The sequence below is a fragment of the Lontra canadensis genome, unplaced genomic scaffold (genome assembly GCF_010015895.1).
Source record: "Lontra canadensis isolate GAN:19392208 unplaced genomic scaffold, GSC_riverotter_1.0 scaffold11, whole genome shotgun sequence".
NCBI classification, from domain to species: domain Eukaryota; kingdom Metazoa; phylum Chordata; class Mammalia; order Carnivora; family Mustelidae; genus Lontra; species Lontra canadensis.
In genome coordinates, this window is record NW_022631005.1 from 28,369,422 (window position 1) to 28,384,185 (window position 14,764).

A 14,764-nucleotide genomic window follows, 5' to 3' on the forward strand; every position below is an offset into this window, starting at 1 on the left:
TGCTTCCTTTTTGCTTAACAATCCCCACTCTTTGCTCTCTTCTAGTATTTAGTATAAGGAATCAGGAGCCAAGACTCTATTTCAATTTTTGCTTAGCAGTTTCTTCAGCTAAATATCTAATTTCAGCCCTTGAAGGTTCTACCTGCTATAAAACACTAGGACACAAATACAATTCAGCCAAGGTCTTTGCCGCTTTGTAACAAGGATTGCTTTGCCTCCAGTTTTCAAAAACATACTCTTTCTTTCTGTCTGAAACCTTGTCAGAATAGCCCTTAACCATCCATATTTCTACCTTTATTTTGTTCATTATTATGGAAGTATTCTCTAAGAAGTTGGAAGCTTTTACAGTTCTCTTTTCCTTCTGAACTGTCTTCAGAATCACCTTTAAAGGTCCAATCAGAACAATGTAGGCTTTTTCTAGAATACACCTCAAATGCCTCCAGCCTCTATCCATTACCCGGTTCCAAAGCAGCTGCCACACTTTGAGACATTTGTTACAACAACATTCCACTTCTTGGTAACAATTTCTGTCTTAGTCTGTTCAGGCTGTATAACAAAAATACCATAGACTAGGTGGCTTAAACAACAAATATTTATTGCTCCCAGTTCTGGAAAGTCCCAGCTCAAAGTGCTGGCAGATTTGGTGTCTGGTGAGGGCCCACTTTCTGGATCGTAGACGACTGTCTATTTTCTGACTGTGTCCTCATATAGAGAAGGGGGAAGGGGACACTCTGGGTATGATTTCATTAGGGCATTAATCCTACTGATGAGGGCTCCACCCTCACAATGTAACCACTCCCAAAGATCCCACCTCCAGATAACATCATGTTGGGTACTAGGTTTTAACACATGAATTTTGCAGAGAAACATATTCAGTCTATAGCAGCTTTTAGATCCTTTTTTTCTTTTTCTTTTTCTTTTTTGAGGATCGCTTTTGGATATATTTTTCCTACTAAGTTACATTTCTTCTAGAAAAAGTTTTGGAAATTGACAGCTGTCCCATTTTTCAGTCTCTGATATTAAGCCACTTGTTACATTCGTCAGTAGCAAGTAAAGAGGGGCACCTGGGTGGCTCAATCAGTTAAGCATCTGCCTTCAGTCCCATGCTCATCAGCAGAGAGCCTGCTTCTCTCTCTCCCTCCGTCCCTCTGCTGCTGCCCCTCCTTGTGCTCTCCCCACCCACCCCTGTCAATTAAATAAATAAAATCTTTAAAAAATTAAAAAAAAAATACAAACAGTAAAATGAAGAGTTTGACCAGATGCAACTGGCTGGGAAGAGGCAACCACTTCAGAAATGCTAAACCGCACTGAAATTCATTATGACAGAGCTTGAGAAATAAATGTAAAGTAGTATTTAAATCCTCATCTCAAAACTGCAATCGGTAATAAATATAATGCCAACAGCAACAAATGGTTAAATGACAACTTCACATCTCTTCAAATGCAATGTAATGTCCTGGCTATATTGTAATGACCCCATTGAACGTAAATGCCTTGATCTGTAGTACCAAGGTATTTTATACTGACTTTTGTCATGTGACATACCCAAACAGCTCCATGCCCTTTAGATAGACTCATGCTCACCCATGATTTGGTGACAGGAACTGCATAAAAAACTGTAAGATGGTGGGAAAGCACTTTAGGGTCAAAATCTGGATATAAATTTGAAGATTTTTTGTCTTTTATTAGTTACTTAACACTTCCTGGTTTCAGATTTAGTACCTTTAAAATGAAAATAATAGTATTATTCATCCTGAATGTGTCTGAGGGTGAGATAATCAAATAAGCTATATTATTAATAAGAAATAAATTCAGTAAGATATTATCGACATCCTCATCATCATTCCTACCAATTTTCTCCATCTTCTTCTTCTCTTCATCTTCCTCCCCCTCCTCCTCCTCCTCCTTTGTCTTCCTTTTCTTCTTCTTCTTCATCATCATCATCATCATTATCATCATCACATTTAAGTAATATTGAGGGACTATGTTTATAACAGTAGACTAAGTCTTACCCTGGGTTCAGAAGATCACAGTTGATTTTCAGAATGGAAGATGTTAAAGTGTATTACATAAGCAAAAATGTTTAACTCATTAAAATGCTGGTGACAAAAAATAAAATGCAAGTGACATTGGTCATGGTTGGGATGTTTACTTCTGTAAAATGTGATTTGATTATATAATAATATTCAAAAATATCTAATTAGTCATATAACGATAGTTGCAGCAGATAAATCTGTATAAACCCCAGGTTTTCATGGCTTAATACAGTAAGGGTTTGTTTTCTATTCATATTATAGTTGCTATAAGTTGGATGGGGAAGAAGGTTGGTTCTGCACCACACAGTTATTGAGTGTTCCGGGAATTCCATCTAATGGCTTCATTAAGCTCTAGAGTCTTGGAGTGTCCCATTGGAACTGTATTAATCAAGCTGGGAGATGGAAAGAAAAGAGAAATCATGGAAGATGGCACAGGAGGGTGCAGGAGTCAGGCCTGGAAACTGTATGGGCCAATTTCATGCCATTCCCATTGGTCCGAACTTGGCCCATGGCAGCTCCTAATACCCAAAGATGCTGGAATATGGAGTCTACCTATATGTTCAGGTGGAAGATACAATGGGAATTTGGGTGCCGACAAGGCAGTCTCTGCCACAGGGTTCTAACATATAAAGCAAATCATGAATTTAATTGAATGAAAGACAATGCACAATTTAATAGTGTCAAAATCATCTGTGATACTAGAAAAATATTGTATAATCTATTCTCCCCTTTCTTATACATGTAAAAATTACAACACTTTGATGATGGTCTTCTAATTAGTATATACCTCTGGGGAATGAAATTCTAGATAAAACCCTTAGTTTCCTCTCCTGAATGTGCATGTGAAGACCATGTTTCATAAAGATTAAGCTAAGTACTCACAAGAAAAACATTAAGGCAACCAGACCCTTCTGAGGCTCGCTCTCTTTCTAGATACAGATAGATATGGATATAGATGTTCCAGTAGGACTTTTAGTGTTAACAAAATGACAGTCTTCCTCTGAGGTAGTTAGCTAAGGTCCAAAGCAGCTCCTCTTCAAAGTTATATCAAGAACATGAGAGGTCTTCCAGTTTCTTTAGAGGTCCCTTTTGCCTTTTTAATCTTACAAAACTTGAACTCATGACTGAATCCTTTCAAACATACTGTTAATTTTTGACAGGGTCCCATCGAATATCAATTTATACTTTATATTCCATCATAAGCCCAACCTGACCTTACAACCCATTTGATTCTGTGGCCTGTTTATAATGTGTTCTGACCTGTGAAAATCACCCCCTTACCATATCCTGGCATTAGGAATGCCCAGAACTGCACTAGAATCCTCTGACAGCACTTGGGAATTCTGTTATTATTACTTCATCACATGGAATTTAATTTTTCACACTTTAGTGATCATGGTTGTCAAGAATTCCAAAACTGGGATGCCTGGGTGACTTAGTCAGTTGAGCTGCTCTCTTTGGCTTGGATTGTGATGCCAGGGTCTTGGGATCGAGTACCGCATCAGGCTCCTTGCTTGGCAAGGAGCCTGCTTCTCTCTCTGACTCTGCCTGCTTGTGCACTCTCTCTCTCTAACAAATAAATAAATAAAATCTTAAAAAAAAAAAAAAAGAATTCCGAAATGGTTTTCTCTGAGGGTAATATGAGAAAGAGGAAGGAAGTTAGGAAGTTAAGAAGGAAGGAAGGGAGGATGGAAGGAAAGAAGGGAGGGAGGGAGGAAGTTAAGGAAGGAAGAAAGGGAGGAAGGGAGGAAAGAAAGAAAGAGGAGGAGAGAGGGAAAAAGGAAGGAAAAGAAAGGACAGAAGGAAGAAAGGAAGAAGGAAAAATCTGCCCTGCCTAATTCACAGGATCAAATGCAGATGATATTGTTGTGATAACGTAGGTTTTTGTAACCTAATTCCATCAACTATTTTTAAACTTTTGCTTTGAGGAAACAAAGCAGGTGGCAAATTGTCATACTTCATTTTTTTCCCCATGGAACCTTTTTTATGTGCGAACCTATATTCCTTGGAAAATCTAAAAGATTTATAGTTAGTCAATGTAAGCACCAATCTAAGTACCAATCTAATTCCAGAAGTTTGAGTTCATTATTATTTAATGCCTTAGGGTACAGGAGACAATTTGGATTTAAGATATATACTAAAAGACAGTATGTTTATACATTAAAACAGCCAGTTGTTATCCTTAAATTCCATTAAATTTTCAGTGTTTACTGTTACCTTAACACATCATTAAATTATGAATACACTTATTTAGATGCCACAGTCCTCAAGAAAAACGCTTTGGTGTTTGAAGGGTGTTATTATTTTCATTATTAGAAATTTTGTTAAACTATTCAAGTAAGATGTCTGAAATGCTTACAGAATTGATTGGTTAATTTATCAACATGAGCATATTTTAAATTAATGGACTTCCTAGTTAAATTACTTGAATACATTCTTATTTTGACTTGTTACAAATGAAAGTTTTGCACATGTTGAGGATAGATATGAGATAAGACATTCTTTAAGTCAAGAACATTATAGTACTATCAGGGAGATTTTTCTGTTGAGTACCATTTGTCAGTTACTAAGAATATAATGGTGAATGAAACAATTTACATGTGCTTGTCTTGTCTCTCCTACTAGGATATAAGTTTCAGAAGGCAAGGAATGTGTTTCACAACTTTCTTTCCCTTTTTAACCACTCTTAATTCTCAAAAAAATGCTATGTATTTGTAGCCAACAAAAAAATAGTTGAAGAAGATAAAAAAAATAAGTGAATAAATACAAAATAACTTTCTATAGAGAGGGATATCAATACCAAGAAAGTTCCATTCACCCAGGGAAATGTCTCTACACATACAGTTCAAGGGCAAAAGGTTCTGTTTTTCTCTAAATCTTCTTGATACATGGCTGTTATCAGTTTGCTACATAAATGATTGGAAAAGTTCACAGAGGCAAGTTGCTTTTAGCTGTGAATCTTCAGACACTTTAATGTTTCCAAATGAATTCAAAGTGCTGTTAGAAATGTCATTAAGTGGTTATCCATGGGCTGTGGGATTCATGGCTTAATATTTATTTATGCACTTGTTCTTTTATTTTTGTGCAAAGAGAAACAGGTATACCCATTCTTTGTGACACATGGTGCAGGCACATGAAAAAATTCATTGATAACAATTTCAGGGCACATGATACAGAAACTCATATTGTTTTTCCATCAAGAAATACTCTGGAACAAGCAGAACTTGACATACTGTGAAAAGCATCCTTGATGAGGAAACACCACCGCTGTGATCTTCTACATATAGAAAAAGGGAAACAGGGAACATCTAGGTAAATATAATAATGGAAGCCTCCTGACAGAGAAAATGACCTTTAAAAAAAGGGCCAAATCTTGTGAGCTCAGTCTGTGATATCTGCTTGTTCTTCAATCGATTTATCTCAGACCTATACAGCCACTTCTTGCTTAACTGCTGAAAGGGAGAAAGGAATGATTGTCCAAGGCCACCCATATTTGTGTCCAGGCATGCATGCATCTTCCAGATTCTCCATAATCCTCATGTATCATTTTCTTTTTTATATATGAGCAATCATCTGATTTATAAAAAGATGCAACAATATTTAAAATGAAACAAAATATCAATTTAAAACAACATCAAAAAGTGACTGTATTTAACCATACTCAGCTCATAACAGAGCAAATGGGTAAGAAGAATATTCGTGCTATTAGCATATTGCTAATATGAACTGGCAACAGAAAAAGCTGCTAAAGGAAGACAGAGAAACACCATCTTTTAAGAATTAGAACTGAAGGGCCCCATAATCATCAATGTTGTACCTATGGTTAGAAATGTACATGATGGGAACTCCAGCAATCTTCTGGACCCTTCCTTTAAGGTCCCGATCGGCTGTGGCCACAATGTAACACTTGTGCTGTACTAAGCAGTCACCTGCATAGGTTCCCTTGTGTGTGCGTGGTAATCTTTCAAATCTTTCAAATCTGAGATCCTTGGCAATCCTTAGAGCCACTCAATACTTTTGTCCCAGTTTCTCAATTTCTGCCATTACACAGTCAGTTATACAAAGGATACACTTGGTGTAAAGACAGCCCATCATTGACTGTACTAAGTCAAGTTTGGCTTTAATGGAAAAGTTGATAAAGTTGGTGTCAACCTGAAGGGTTTGAAGAGGTGGGGGGGTGGAAGGTTGGGGGAACCAGGTGGTGGGTATTAGAGAGGGCACGGATTGCATGGAGCACTGGGTGTGGTACAAAACCAATGAATACTGTTATGCTGAAAATAAATTTTAAAAAATGATTAAAAAAAAAAAAAGTTGGTGTCATCCAGGATGTGGTAAGGTGGGCCCAGCTGTGTGTAATATTGGAAGAATAAGCAGGAAGGATTTTGGGGGGACTTCTCTTTCCTTGAGTGCACTGGGATCTTTCTTTTCTTTTCTTCTTCTTTTTTTAATGTTTAAATATGTCCTTCTCTTTAAGCCTCTGATCTTGGAGACTAAGCATTTGCTTCATGGTTGCATACTTTCTTGCTTTCTTTTGCTTCCCCGTATTCGTGCCGTACGCTTGTTTCTTTCATGTATCATGTTCTTAACAAGAAAATATAATTTTTTATTTTGCTTTTACAAGGCACAGGAAATCTTATAGGATACTTGTTATTCTTCAAATTCCTTTCACAAATGCATCATCCCATTTTATCCTTAGGACAACCTTTTAAAAGTAGCCCTAAACAAGTCTTACCCTGATTCATAGCTGAGGGTAGTGAAGGAATTAAAGTGGCTTAAAGTCACTATATTCTTCAAAGTCAGCTCTGGAAGCTGAGCCTAAGCCTACCAATTAAAATTTTTTTTGTGTGTGTGTTGTACATTTTCCTTGGAAATCTTCATACTGATTATGAGAATAACTAATATTCTATTTTCCTTTAGGTTTTATAGATGAGAGATGAAGGTTAAGATGTGTGTATGTGTGTGTGTGTATGTGTGTGTGTGTGTGTGTGTAACCATACCACAATTCTTTATATTTACATTTAGCTCTGGCAAAAAGTCAGAGGAAGAAAACTCCTTAGAATTAGAATATTTAGTTTATAGAATATAAAGTCAGCCATTTAAGTACAGAAGAAAAATAAGAGTTATACTGACTGCTTCTGAGAGGACATGAGAATCAAATGGTCAATGAAGTGTAGCTGTTATCAAGACCAGTTTAACTTCTCTTTTTATTTTATTGTCACATTTACAGATTTAGAGCGTTCAGAACCATGTGTAAACACATTATGCAAAAGTAAGTAATTAAGTGGCTAGTGACTATAGTAGCATTTTATGTTAACTTCATCCGTAAAGTAAATGTTAGCATATCCCAGCTTTTCTTGAGAATAATTTCAGTGATTTCAATTAGCTTGTTTCAGTAATTTCTCACGATGCACCCCACGTGGTGGAATGGAAAAAAGAGAGTGAGAACCACTGGACATCAACCTGAAAACACCTCTGAGCTTTCTAGTTGTAAGAATCGGGAGAGACCATATTTTGCTCCTGTCATTTCTGTCACGTAAGGTCTATATAATAATTAAATGAGACAGCACTGGTGAAATACACTAATCCAAAAGCATAAAGCATTTCCTTTACAAGGAAAATTAAAATACAGATTGGAAACAAAAAGGATCTATGAGCAAAATCATTAAAATTAAAAGCTAGTTTAGTAAGGATTTAAAGAAATTTAATGATGTAATATAAGAACTAAATTAAAGCATCGAAAAGTAAACAAGATTTGGAAAGACCCTTAACTCAGTTATTGGAGGTGTAAAATTGCATCTAAGCAAAAATGGTAAAAACAAAGTTAATTGAAAAGTGGAAGGTGCTTAAACAGAAAAAGCTAAACACCAATGATAGAACAGGCCAAAACAACAGAAAAAAAAAGCAATTCAGAAGGAAAGTCCATACCAAAAAAAAAAAAAGTCACAGTTAAAGTACAAAGGCAATTATTTTTGTCCTTTCATTTATTCAACAGTACTGACCGAAAGTAGGTGTGACAAGAGTGAGTGAAAACAATGTGCTGCTCTTGTGGAACTTACATCAGAGAGACAGGAGGTAGATCTGAAATAGCTAAAGACATACACATAAAATGTATGCATCTGGCACTGCTTTTGAGACACATACAACCCCCCCACCTTCCCTCTTCTCCAGACACTGCTGTCGCAACCAGCTGGGTGAGGGCCGGTACCAGTTGTTCTCAGGTGCAAACTGGCAGCACCATGCATTTGCACAGGCACGAGCCCAGTGAGGGACAGTGTGTGCCTACAGGGCCATCCTTGACCAACAGGGGTCTGGTGCTGATGTGGCATTTCCAAGAGATGTCACACTAACCTTCTCAGCAGGCCCCCTGGGATTAAGAACCTGCTGTAGTAATGGCCAACCTGACGATGTAGCATTGTCTTGACTTGTTTTCCTGTGCTTTTTGAATCTCTTCTATCATTCACTTTACAGATAAGAATCATCAAGGTTCAGGGCGCCTGGGTGGCTCAGTGGGTTAAGCGGCTGCCTTTGGCTCAGGTCATGATCCCTGGGTCCTGGGATCGAGCCCCAGAACTGGCTCTCTGCTCAGTGGAGAGCTTGCTTCTCCCTCTCCCTGCCGCTCTGCCTACTTGTGCTCTCTCTGTCAATAAATAAAATAAACTATAAACAAATAAATAAAATCTTTAAAAAAAAAAAAGAATCTTCAAGGTTCAAAGAGGTTATGTAATTTACTTAAGGTCACCCTGTTTGTAAGGAAAAACAATACTTGTCTTAAATACCTTGCTTCAGAACTTGAGTCCTTTAAATTTTTTTTTCTTCTTCTCTCTGTCTCTAAATAGGCTTTCCTTTCTCCGTCCCCTCCGATAACTTCAAGACATTTGTGCCCCTTCCGATCTGAAGATGTCAGTAGTGATTGTTTCTTGTAACATTTTCAAGTATATTCATATGGAAAAATATTACTCCAGAGGGCAAAAGTGTAATCCAAAGGAGCTAATCTCTAATGGTAGAACTCCAGGCATCTTTATTCCTGAAATTGGACAAGTCTTTCCTTCCCTCAAATTCATAATCACAGTATGTAGATGGCCACTTAGGTAGTTCCACCAGGCCCCTATAAAGCCTCCCCGGTAATAAAAATTAAGAATAATAGTCACTCCCATCTTGGATTGGTTTCAAGTACATCAATAGAACAACTTATAGAACTGTCATATTTTAGGGAAAATTGCAGAAAGCAGTGTTTCCAGTCATTTGCTAACTGAGCCAGAAATTATAATGGCATGCCAAATTAGACTGAGCAGTAAAAGGAAGATGTTCACATTATTCTTCTCTGCCCTCACAATATGCATAAGAAGCTGAAAAGCCAATCTTTTTTTTTTTTTTTTTTGGCCTTACTAAACTTTTTTTCAAGTCTTTTCCACTCTAGGAGATGCATTTTTGCTTCATTTATTTTCCCTTGTACCCAATCACCTTGCAGCTGCAATAGCTTGTGACCCTCTAGAGAAAGTGGGATTGGACTCCTTTCTGCTCACTGAATGATGGAAGAAAATATATAGCTGAACTCTTTACCCCCACCTTGTCCCTCCCCCTGTTGCATTTTTGAGTCCTCTGTGTTTTATAAAGTTCTTCAAAATAGAGAGCATGCCGCTCATTTGGCAGAGGTGATTGAAATAGGGCATGTTTTGTTTGTTTTTTCCCCTGAAGTTTCTCCTTGATGAAGTTACTGTCTGGTCTGATGTGAGAAACACGGTCTCTCACTGTGGAGGCATCCTTCTGCCTGTTAGTAAGTTGCTGGCAGCTCTGGCCATGACAGAGGCCCCCGGCCTCCTGCTGGGAAGATGATATGCAAGTGACCTACTGTTTTCTGGCATGGAAAGGGCCTCTTTCATGCAGGCAAGAGGGCAGTAACCAAGGGAGGAATGTTAGAGCCATGTTTGAGACACATGAATGGCACAGACGTGACCAGTTCCTTAAAGTAGAAAACCTGAAACATGCCCCAGCAGATGAGCATTTGCGTTCCCAAATCACAACCCTTGAACTCAAAAGCATTCATACCCAGAATTTACTCGAGGGACAATTCCAAGGACTCTGGGATTCCAACAAGGAATCAAATGGAATACTGTCCTTAAGAGATTATAGTCTAAGGAGCTAAAGAATTCGTAGACTGGATTTGAAAATTCAGAATGCATTTTGCTTTATTAAGACCATTAGGTTTGAGGTCTGGTTTTAACATATTAACCTATAACAGTTGCCTTAAACTATAAAGAAATTAAATAAACCTCTAAGGAGAATTTAAGTCTAAATTCCATATTCTGGCAGGAATAAAAAGATGGAAGAAGGTAATTCCATTTTCTTTTCCTGAGCTCAAGGCCAATAAACAAGATTTAAAATGATAGTTTATCTCAGAACACAAAGCCCCAATTTCATTTTCTACTATCTCCTTCCTTCTTTCTTATGCTAATACAGTTGCCCCAGAGCCCCTATTTGGAGAACAAGACCTGTATCTTCATGATACAAAATTACTATTCTCCTTCTTCTTTCCACGAAAGTCTCCAATTTTCAGAGTAGCTAGTCTCAGTTGTACATGAGGGGGAAAGTAAGTTGATTAAGCTGACTCACTATAATATGAATGATGGATGGAAAGTTTGATCTCCCGGAGATATTAGCATTTAAGTGTATATTCTCCCTCATTTAACTTTTTACCTCAGTGATCATCAAACTTGTGTTGGAGGCATCCTACCCCTTTGGAATGATTCACGTTTTCAAAGACTTCTGAAAATACATCTCTCCACCTGCAAGGGTAAGAAGATCATGCTTGGAGAAGCACTGTCCTAGTTCAGTGACTCTCAAGGCAGGGAAGTGGGGAGTGAGGAAGAAGATGTCTGGCAAGATGGCGAGGCATGTGGAAATTGTGCCAGTGTGTATTTTAAAAAGATTTAAGCAATATTGAAAAATAACCTCACATTATAAAAAAGGTACAATTTCTATTATCCAGATTATATACAGTAAAATTTTATTCTAAAAATCATAAAGAATATGTAAAAATGCCATAATTCTCAGGTAAGGAGATGTCTCTTTAGGGGATTATTGTGACACAAGCCAATGTTGAGCATCCATCTGGTGACTGGTAGTTTAGTTCATATCAAAGTGAGGTGAAACAGAAGTGCCCAGAAGAACCAAACAGAAGTTCGGTGTTTGGTTCAGAAAGCCACCTGGACCAGCTCCGGCTGGGACTCTAGAAAGCTCAGATCCATGGGCTCCATAGTTTCTCCCTTCAACTGTTGTAACCACATAAAAGAAACAATTCAGACCACTCCCCTGGTGGCCGCAGCATTTATTCAACAGTAGACTGAATATCTATGTGCCATACTTCTAGGCACAGGGAATACATCCTGTCCTGTTTCCTGGGCTTCACGGACAAGGAGGAGTGTCAGATGTTGATAGGTACCATGCGGAAAAGTAAGCATAAAAAAGTGCTATAATAGGAAATGAGAGGTGTAAGAGTGGGGATTATTTTCATTTGCCTGATGGGCTGCCATTTGATCCCAGGTTGAAGGACAAGAACCTAGCCCCACGAAGAACAGGAGACAGAGTTCCTGGTAGAGGGAACAACAAGCACAAAAGAATGGGGGCAGGAAAGAGTTTGGCCTGTAGAAACAGAGAGAAAGCCAGTGTGAACCTCAGAGAGTAACATGGGTGAGACAGGCCCCACCTGAAGCTATGTAGACCCAGAAAACAATCCCATTTTTGTTCCAGATGCCATGGGACGACATGGGTGAGATTTTAGTAGGGGAGTAGCAAGCACTACTATTTAGGAATAGCTCTTTATAATTAGTTAAATGCTTACACATCAGTGCCTTGCTCAAATAGTATGTGGATTCCTTGAGAGAACACATCCCAGAAGACCGGGATTATCTTACTGTTCTAGAAAGTGGTGAAGCCAGTGGAAAACTCAGCTTGACTCTTTGGGCCACTGTCACCAAGCCATGCTTTGCACACTTGAGCTTGAGCCTCTAAGACTTCTGAGACTGAAAACTCTCTACCTATTTAGCATGCACACTGCTAGTGTCTCTGAACTATCTTGTGGGCTACCCGCTTTACTGTGATCTTCTTTTGGAGTACTTTTAATGGATTTTAGAGGAGTGTTAAATCTCTGCTTTGTAAAGCCTTATTCCTATCCTCAAATTATCTTAATTCATTACCTTCTTGCTATGATAGTTTAATTGAGTGTAGGATATAAAGCTAATTTATTTCACATTTTTGCTCTTAATAGTTTTCACTTTCTTTATGGAAAAAGTAATTACTGAATTCTAATACAATAACTGGAAATTACTTTTTCTAATAACACATATTATCACGTCACCATCTGCAGAAAATACTTTGAAGTACCCCCAACTTTGGGTTACTGGAAATGAGCTTAAAATTGGTAATGTGGGAAAATTGCTAATTGGTTATCTCAGTGCTGGCCTCTTTATTTATTTATTTTGAAATTATACACTTGCCCATGTTCATTGAGAGAAAAATGATAAAATATAGAAAAGAAGAAGTAAATATAATCCCAGCACTTAGATATAAGTATGATTGGCATTTGGTTGGAAGTCTTTAATATGTATTTCTAGGTACATATAAACATATACATGCATAAATGCATTTAATAGTGTGCTGACATTTTTTTACTCATATGTACTCTATTAAATTGAGCCATACAGAAGTGCCATTTTCTTAAGTCATAGATCATCAATTACCAATTATTTTAATATGATTCAACATAATATAACAATTTACATGTTTTAAAATATTTTATTTATTTTTGAGTTTTCAGTATCTTGAGAAATGCAATTTATACATGATTCAGTGTTTATCTAAACCCATGTAAGTAAATTATATTTGCACACTTGCCTAATAATTTCTTTTGGATCAGTTCTCCATAGTTGAGCTGGTGGGCACAGGAAAGAACATACACATTTCTAATAGATGTGATATATATTTCCCTTACACTTACTTGTGCACCAGCAATATATGAGGTTACTCATATCCTCAGCAATATTATTATTCTTTAATTGGCAATCTTTTTTTTTTTTAATTTCTTCTTTTTTTTTTTAAGAGAGAGAGCGGGAGAGATAAAGTCTTAAGAGACTTAATCTTAGAGGCCCCTGGGTGGCTGAGGGGGTTAAGAGTCTGCCATCAGTTCAGGTCATGATCCTAGAGTCAAGGGATCAAGCTCGCATCAGGCTCCCTGCTCTACTGGGAGTCTGCTTCTCCCTCTCCTTCTGTCTCTCCCCCTGTTCCTGCTCTTTCTCTCTCTCTTCCCTCAAATAAATACATAAAATCTTAAAACACACACACACACACACACACACACACACACACACACACTTAATCTGATGCAGAACTTGCTCTCATGAGCCTGAGGTTATGACCCAAGCCAAAATCAAGAGTTGGATGAGTAACCAACTGAACCATCCAGGTACCTCTTTTATTGGCAATCTTATAGATAGAGACAACAAAAATCTATTCATTTGCATTTCCTTGACTTACTAATCAAAACAGTTCACCATTTTTCCTAATGTTTTTTCACCATACCTGGCCCTTTAAATTTGTTTGAATGGCATCTTTCCACAGGCTGCCATGGAGCCACATACTTTGTTCCATTAGCAAAGCATTCTCCAGGCAGGATCATCCCTAAGGATAAGAAAATGAACTAAGAAGGTGTCATGAGACATTGAGATAACTTTGGGGGTGAGAAGGGGTTCATCATTGTATGTTTGGTAATTTAGTTGTGGTTTGAGGGTCACTAAAAGTCAACCAGCCCACAATGTAGATTTTACCAGGCTGTTTTCTAAAAGTCCCTTGGAGACTTTTGGAATCAGGATCTTCATCATGGTAAGACATCTGGGTTAAGAGTCATCAGATACAGGGGCCCCTGGGTGGCTCAGTGGGTTAAAGCCTCTGCTTTCAGCTCAGGTCATGATCCCAGGGTCCTGGGATCGAGCCCCGCATCAGGCTCTCTGCTCAGCGGAGAGACTGCTTCCTTTCCTTTCTCTCTCTGCCTACTTGTGATCTCTGTCTGTCAAATAAATTAAAAAAAAAATTTAAAAAGAAAGTCATCCGATACAAATATTTGGGAATAATTTAGCTGAGCAACCCATAGACATTCATGATCCTCTCCCCAAAGTAAGGCCAGTAAATAATGGAGGAATACATGTTTCCCCAACTCGAGCTTAAAAGCTCTAGAAGGAAGAAGGACAAAGGGGAGTAAAGGTAATTGTTGACTGAGCAACATGAGAAAAAGCTGGCATGTTGGGATTTAATCCCCTGATCTCAGCCACAGATCAGCCTCTCACTTCCTCTTTCATAGTCCAGACAGTATTTGAGGACAGGAGGTAAATGAGCAGCTGTAGCATTGCTGAGGACCTTGTTACTTAGTGAGGTCCTGGGATCAGCAGCATCACCTAGAAGCTTGTGAGCTGTTCAGAATGGATGTGTCCCCAACCTTGAGATTCAGAATCTGCATTTTAACCAGATCCCCAGAGCAGTCTCACGCATCTTAAAGTGAGAGAAGCCCTAATTTGGAGATAAATGTTGCAGAACCTGGTGGTAGGTAAGATATGGGAAGTGAGAGAGACGGGAAAGGAAACCATTGAGTTTCAGTCTTCCTGACAAGTAAAGGTAGTGTTGACTCTACCAGCAGCTGAGATGAGAAGTGAGCTAATGGTCCAAGGAGGTGTGATGAACAG

The 14,764-nt window shown here is 38.1% G+C and overlaps 1 protein-coding gene and 1 pseudogene across 1 annotated transcript in view; one reads left to right on the forward strand and one right to left on the reverse strand.

Moving 5' to 3' along the window:
- DPP10 (dipeptidyl peptidase like 10) overlaps positions 1 to 14,764 on the forward strand; it is a 1,333,785-nt gene that overhangs the window by 347,696 nt on the left and 971,325 nt on the right. The window lies entirely within an intron of this gene.
- Positions 5,794 to 6,570, reverse strand: LOC116866919 (annotated as a pseudogene).